The sequence below is a fragment of the Lygodium microphyllum genome, chromosome 30 (assembly GCF_053477565.2).
Source record: "Lygodium microphyllum isolate KBCC chromosome 30, Lygodium_microphyllum_v1.1.10, whole genome shotgun sequence".
Classification (NCBI taxonomy): Eukaryota; Viridiplantae; Streptophyta; class Polypodiopsida; order Schizaeales; family Lygodiaceae; genus Lygodium; species Lygodium microphyllum.
The window spans coordinates 3,122,988-3,129,644 of NC_141164.1; positions in this window are offsets into that span (position 1 = coordinate 3,122,988).

The following is a 6,657-nucleotide window of genomic DNA, read 5'->3' on the forward strand; positions in this document are numbered from 1 at the left end:
CTGCATATCATTCCGGTATATGGGTTGTCCGATATTAATTTCCGATCCCATTTTCGGGTTTGTTTTTTTGGGTTTTTCCCATGTGAACACGTCTTATCTCAGTCGGAATTATGTTTTGATGTGATAGGATTGTCGGGCACATCTTTCTGCACAGTTTTCCTTTTTTCTGCACCTCATTCCGATGCACGGATTTTTCGCTATTAATTTTTAATTGCGTTTTTTTTATTGTCTTGTATGTTAGTGTTTGTGTTGTGAGTTCCTTTATGTCAAACGAACGTGGTGGTTTCCTATTGGATTTCGTCTACGAGCTATGTTTTGGAGATTTGTAGAGTTGGGGTCGTGGTTGGAGAGTTGAAGCTGATGCTGATGAAGACGAAGCAAACTCTTATATCCTTTACAAATTTGTTGTGATTTTTAGTTTGATCAGAGGTGTTAATGTATAAAGGGTTTTCCTTTCTTTGTATTTTTATATCAGAAACAGGTTACAAGTTGGGGTCGTGGTGGATGGATTCTTTGTGAAAACATATTGAAGATCAAAGTTGAGCTTTTCCCTGAACTTGTATTCCCTTTTTCCTGGGTCGCGAGGACGCTTCCTTATTAAGTGTGGGGATATGTTGAGTGTTGAAATGACTTGTTTTTTGGCTGATTTTTGTTGTTTTGGAGAGCTGAATGGTTGATTTTATGGGATGATTGATTGATTTGGAAGTGGTTTGAGAGTGTTTTAGATGATATTGATTGTGTTTTGGAAGTTCGTGATGTTTGTTGGTGGTTCTGTGATGTTCTGATAGGTTCTGAATGGTTCTGTATACCTTCTGTTTTGTTCTGTTTTGGTCTGTTTTGTTCTGATTGTCTTCTATAAGGAGGGAAGGAGTATTGATTGATGAAGAATGAGATATTGAGAAAGCTTATTGAATGGTTTGTGAGAGTTTGAAATGGTTTGAGAGTGAGTTATGAGGTTTTGATAACCTTCTGTAGGTCTTCTGTAGAGCTTCTGCTTCTGTTCTGTTTCTGTTCTGTTCTGTACTGTAGCTGTTCTGGTACTGTTCTGTAGACTGTTCTGTATGCTTCTGTAAGTGTTCTGTGGAATGTATGTGTGACTTTGGAAAAGTTTTCTAGCCTTGGAAAGAGGTGAATACAAGTGCAAAAGAGCTGAAAGAAGTGGAAGAAGTAGCTGCTGAAGACTCAAGAGAAGACTAGAGTGAAGTGACAGTAGTGAGCTGTGAAGAGACACTGTAGTGGCTCTGGTGACCCTTCATATCAGACATACCTCTTGGGAGGGGTATCCACGACCTAAGAGTGATTATTGAGAGTAATTTTGAGAGATTGTAGTGAGGATATGATGTATTATTGATGGAGTGAGAGAGAGAGAGTCAGAGATAGCCAATTCTACTCAAACAGAGTGATTGTATATGAGAGATTGAGAGAGAAGACTATGAAGATATTGAAGATGAATACTATGTGATGTATTTCCATTCAAAGATGGTGTACTTCTTTGCTTTCTTTGTTCTATTGATGGATTTTGTGAAGATATTGAAGAATATGGTTGATTCTATTAAAATCGTGGGAGATCTACATGATGCTGCATGAAGATTTGTTGTGCCTGGTGTTCTTTTCTTCATTGTGATCATATGAAATATGAAAAACAAGCTTGTTGATGTTACAAGATAGATTTTCTTGGAAGAGAATTCCCTTTTCCTTGGTGTTCCTCTCGGGGCTCCAACCCTTGCTATTGGCTAAATTAGGTTAAAATTTATATTGGTGGCTTGCTCTCATGGTTAGGTAGTATATAGAATGCAATAGGCACACTTCCTATTTGTAATTTCAAGTGCCTAACAGGCAAAACTTATTTCCCAATGTTCTCATGGTTAGGTAGTACAAAGGACATAACAAATATACTTTTTGTTCTAATAGTCATTATTACTTTGTACTTATCCAATAACTAGTATGGTTTACCACCATATGAGTTGATTTTAACAATTGTTGGCACCAATTGAGGTTGATCGAGTTGTGTCCATGAGCACTGTAAGTCAAGGTGTTGTGATGGGACCTTCATCAATCAAAGTGACTATATGAAATCTCTTCTAGCAACTAACATGAGCCTAAAGCTAGCTAGATATATGGTTCTTCTTCATAGTCTTGTAGCTCCCTCACCCACAGTGTTGCCATCGTGTCACAGCGCATTGATAGCTCCACCCATCCATCGTGACATGGTCCCTTGCTGAGCCCCCTGCTACCTTGTAAATGCTTTCTAGCTATGAATATGACGTGATGCCCTCAAGATGGGCCCTTGTGCAAATCTCATGTCGTGTTATGCTCGGTGTCGCGTTCTGTGACGTGTTGGGGTGCCCCGTGACATGTTGAGGGGTCAAGATGGCAGAGTTGGGGAAAGGGTCTAGAGTTGCTCCGGGGCCTAAACGGGGTCCAAAGGGAGTCCCGCACGGGTCTCTGAAGGCTGGACCAAGTTTGGTCAATTAGATTACTCATACTCTAGTCAATTATTGAGTTGTGTTTGGTGTTAGCAAGAGCACAATCTAAAACTAACGTTTAGAGCCCAAGTTTATGTATATGCCAATGTGATGTATAGACCTCTTTGTTGTGGAGATCTTTATACAAAGTATTTCATTAGCCATTGTAAATTCACCCTTGTTTATATATGGTAGCTTGAAAATGCCAATATGTGCACAAAATATTGCTCTCCTTTTGGATTGGATGTACTTTGGTGCATAGTCCACATATCTTACTAGCAGTTTGGATATAGCATCAAGATCTACGAGAGGTTTTCAAAGTTCCATCTCAATAACTCTTATCCTAATTCCAAGAACATGAGACCATTGCCCCAATCTTATACAAGTCTAGCATTGCACATCCAAGCTATTCCTAGAATCATGTTGTAGTCTATGCCTTTAGTCAATAGTAGGGCCATTTAGAACCATACTCTTGCAATTTATATTGTTCAATCCTTACGAGTTCATGTAGGTTTCATCTTTGATCCATCAAGTACAATTAGGTAGAAGTGTATATTCTCCTTATGTTTCAAAAACTCAATTAATGATTATGGTGACTATAACCTCTATATGTGTATTTAAGCTAAAAGGGAGAGTCTTGCGTGAGATTTGAACCCTTCCTAAAAGATGCTAAGACATAAGGTTGTGAGAGTTCTATTGAGTGTTACACTTGGTGTCAACAAGCTAAGTAGCCTTTCCTTTCTAAATTCCTAGCTTGAGCTAGGTTACCTTCCATCCAAGCTTTGAGCATCCTCCAAAGGGCTAGTTCCCCTTTAAGCAACATCCCAAAGGCACCATGATGCAAGTGAAGGCTATCTTAATCATCATGCTTGTGTCCATGCTCTTCAAAATAACCATGTCTATGTTGACTACAATTGTAGTGATGAGCTCTAGATTGTGCCAATTACTTTTCGTATTCTAAAGGAATCGCCCTTGGATCCTCAAGAGACTGAGCTCTATCAAAACTTGCAACAGATTTCATGCTCAAGAGCCCATTAACAATACCTACCTTCTCCTCACTTGAAGATTCTAGTTAAATTTAAGCTTCTTTAATTCATTACGACTTTGTCTAGTTGATGCTTTGGATCCTAATATTCACAAACCTTTGCTAAATTTTCAATTGCTACAAAACAACCAGTATGGCACTATGATTCCATGAATTGAATTATTTTACTCTCGTCAAGGGTACCTTGTTGACTGCACTTTTCTCTTGATTTCTTCTTTGCTTTCCTTTTTCCTATTGAGCCATTTATCATCAAGGATCCTAGTAGACTAACTCCTACCTTTTTGCTTTAGGCTCTTATAATCACATTCAAGGAAATTGAACTAGGCTCCTTCATGATCATCTCCCACTCTAAATAATTTTGTTGGCATTGAAGACATAAGAGCTTTGCTTGTTGAAGCCTTTGGCCTAGGTTGTTATGACATGTGTGATGTTGTGCAACATCTCTAATTTGCCTTATTATTATTCTCCACTTCTTACTTCTCCAAGCATATGAATGAAATATAGTCTAATTGGCCACAACTCCAAGCAATCTCACAAGATATTCCAAGCCTCTTCCTAACAATAGAACAAGAATAAGCTTACAATCCCTAAGGACTATATTACTCTCATCACAAGATACATGAGGGTTTGTGTATACATCTTTGTCCAATTGCTCTCCCACATGATAGACCAAGATATTACTCACAAGGCATGTTATACAAGGGCTACGTGACCTAAGGAATCCGATTGGCTTGATTTCTATCCTAGGTTCAATAAGTCTTGGTTGAAGTAAAGTTGAAGAGCTAAGAGGACTCCTCTACCATAAAGGGCATCTTTGTTCATTGGATAGGGCCAACAAGGTAATGGTATATGCCTTAAAGCTCAACCAACATCAAGTCCATATTTAGTGCAATTATTATAAACTCAAGTTTTTTGGCTCAATCCATTCTAGTGGAAAGCAATTGCCACCACAATACATGCACTACATGCCCAACAATAGGCGTTTCTAGATTTCAAGCTCTCCACTAGCCCCATCAGTTATTCACTTTTTTGTTTTGAATGTGTCAATCTCTTGTAAAAAGCTAGACTCTCACTCCTTTCATCCATTTAGCCTATGCTAATGTGCTAGATTTTGCTTATTCCTACTTTCCTTATACAAATCATTAACTCAAATTACCTCGTTCAAGACTTTATTTATGTTGACTAGAGTTGCTACCTATTGCAGCTAAAGACCATTCATCTCATCTCAAATTCCAATAATGAAGGCTCTAGAGAACCTTTTATGAAGTTGATCATTTATGGGTTTTTCTACAACCAACCTCTAATTATAGACACATAATAGCAAATCATTTATTCTTCTTGCTTGGCATTAACAAGTCATTTCCTCCCCTCCTCAAATAAAGAAAGGCCCGATCACACATTGTGACTGTTGGAGTTCCCATTTCTTGTCTCTCTTTCTTGCTCTTGCTCTCCTGCCATAGCTCTGGAGTGCAAGCTTCGATCCTTCTCTCCTTTCAACTGGTATCAGAGCAGGACTTCAAAAGCTCATCCCGACCTTCCACACGAGGTATGAGATCATTCTTACTCAGTTTTCAGCTTAACAAGGTTTTCATAGGTTGCGGACAGCCATAGATCACACCTCTTGGAGCTTCCTTCATCTAGATCTTGCTTCCAACCTATCAAGGCTTGCTGAGGCTTGGTGTAGGCCTTCTTTGGCCCCCATTTGTGCCCCTCTTAAGATTGTTGTTGTAGCAAATTCTTCTCAAAAACACAAGCCATAGCCAGCCCAATTCTCCAAAGACGTGAGTTCATTGGCTCCACAAACCTACCTGCTCTACGGAGTAAAGGCCATCACTTCATCAATACTTGTCCATTTGCTTTGCTACAAAGGGAATTTCAGCTTTGCTCCTTGGTTGGAGAGTCTATCCCCCTAATTGCTATGCAAATTTGATGCTAACGCAGCTATACCACCTGCAAGGAAATCATTGCTTAAGTTTTGCATTTAGATTACATCAGTGTTCTAGTGCTATCCCAGAATTAATCATTGGCTTTTGGATACATTCCATCTCATCCTTAAGTTTAAGTTTCCTCTAGTTGCTTCTAGATAGTAAGCTGGTCCTCAGCCATCACTATTGTTCCACTAGATATATCCAAAACCAGGCTCTGTTGTTGCTGTAACATATGCTAAAAGAAAGAGAAAACATGGGAGACAGCTTTTTGCTGCATCTACTGACAACATTCTCCTCAATGACCATCTGCATACAATCCTATTATAAATCAACCATATTTTGATTTTTTTTGGACACAAAAGAATATGCTTTCAAAGCCCAAAAGCATGACACTTGGCATCAAAATAAGCATTGAAACAAATTGTTAAAGCACTTCAACCACGATCTGTTTATGACGCAACTATCACAAAAAGACACTGCTTTGTCAAAGTCTCATGAAACAAATATTGACAGATACAAAAACATGAACTTGCTCTAGACCTGAACCAGAAAAAGAAACTGCCTTTCTCAAGGTCTCATGAAACAAATATTGACAAATACAAAAACATAAACTTCCTCTATCAGCCAGAAAAAGTTTTCAAAATGTCGAAATCTTTCATGACTAATTCATAACACTCTTGACACGGTTGTATGATCACAAAGCAATATGAATCCCCAGTTTATTTGGAAACAAACCAAGCCATCGTGTTTAACCTTTTAAGAATCTTGTTTACCGCAACCGAATGGAGAAAATGACTGACAGCATGTACACATCACATTCTGCAAGCACTTTTCTTCTAACCAGGTCAACCCCAAGTTATCCAAAAAGTGCATAGCCACATTATTTACGTGCAGGAGTCCATTTATGCACAAAGCCTTCTCCTAAATTTTACAGAGGAATCATCATTGCCCATAATCATGACTGCCTCCCCATAATTTCAGCAGTGATCATACACAAGTTCACAGCTTGAAGCTCCATCCATTACCACAGGCCTGGAAAGCAATCAAAAGCTGACATAGGAAGACATAGCACCAGGCTGACACCTTGAGAACTCCCTGGAGAGATGCAGAAGAGATCTAGATTGACTAGCAAAGACAATAACAGCTCTGGATGTGTCAGAAAGGCAAGCAAGAGATGCAACATCACTTGAAGGAACATATTCATTTGATTAATTTAGCT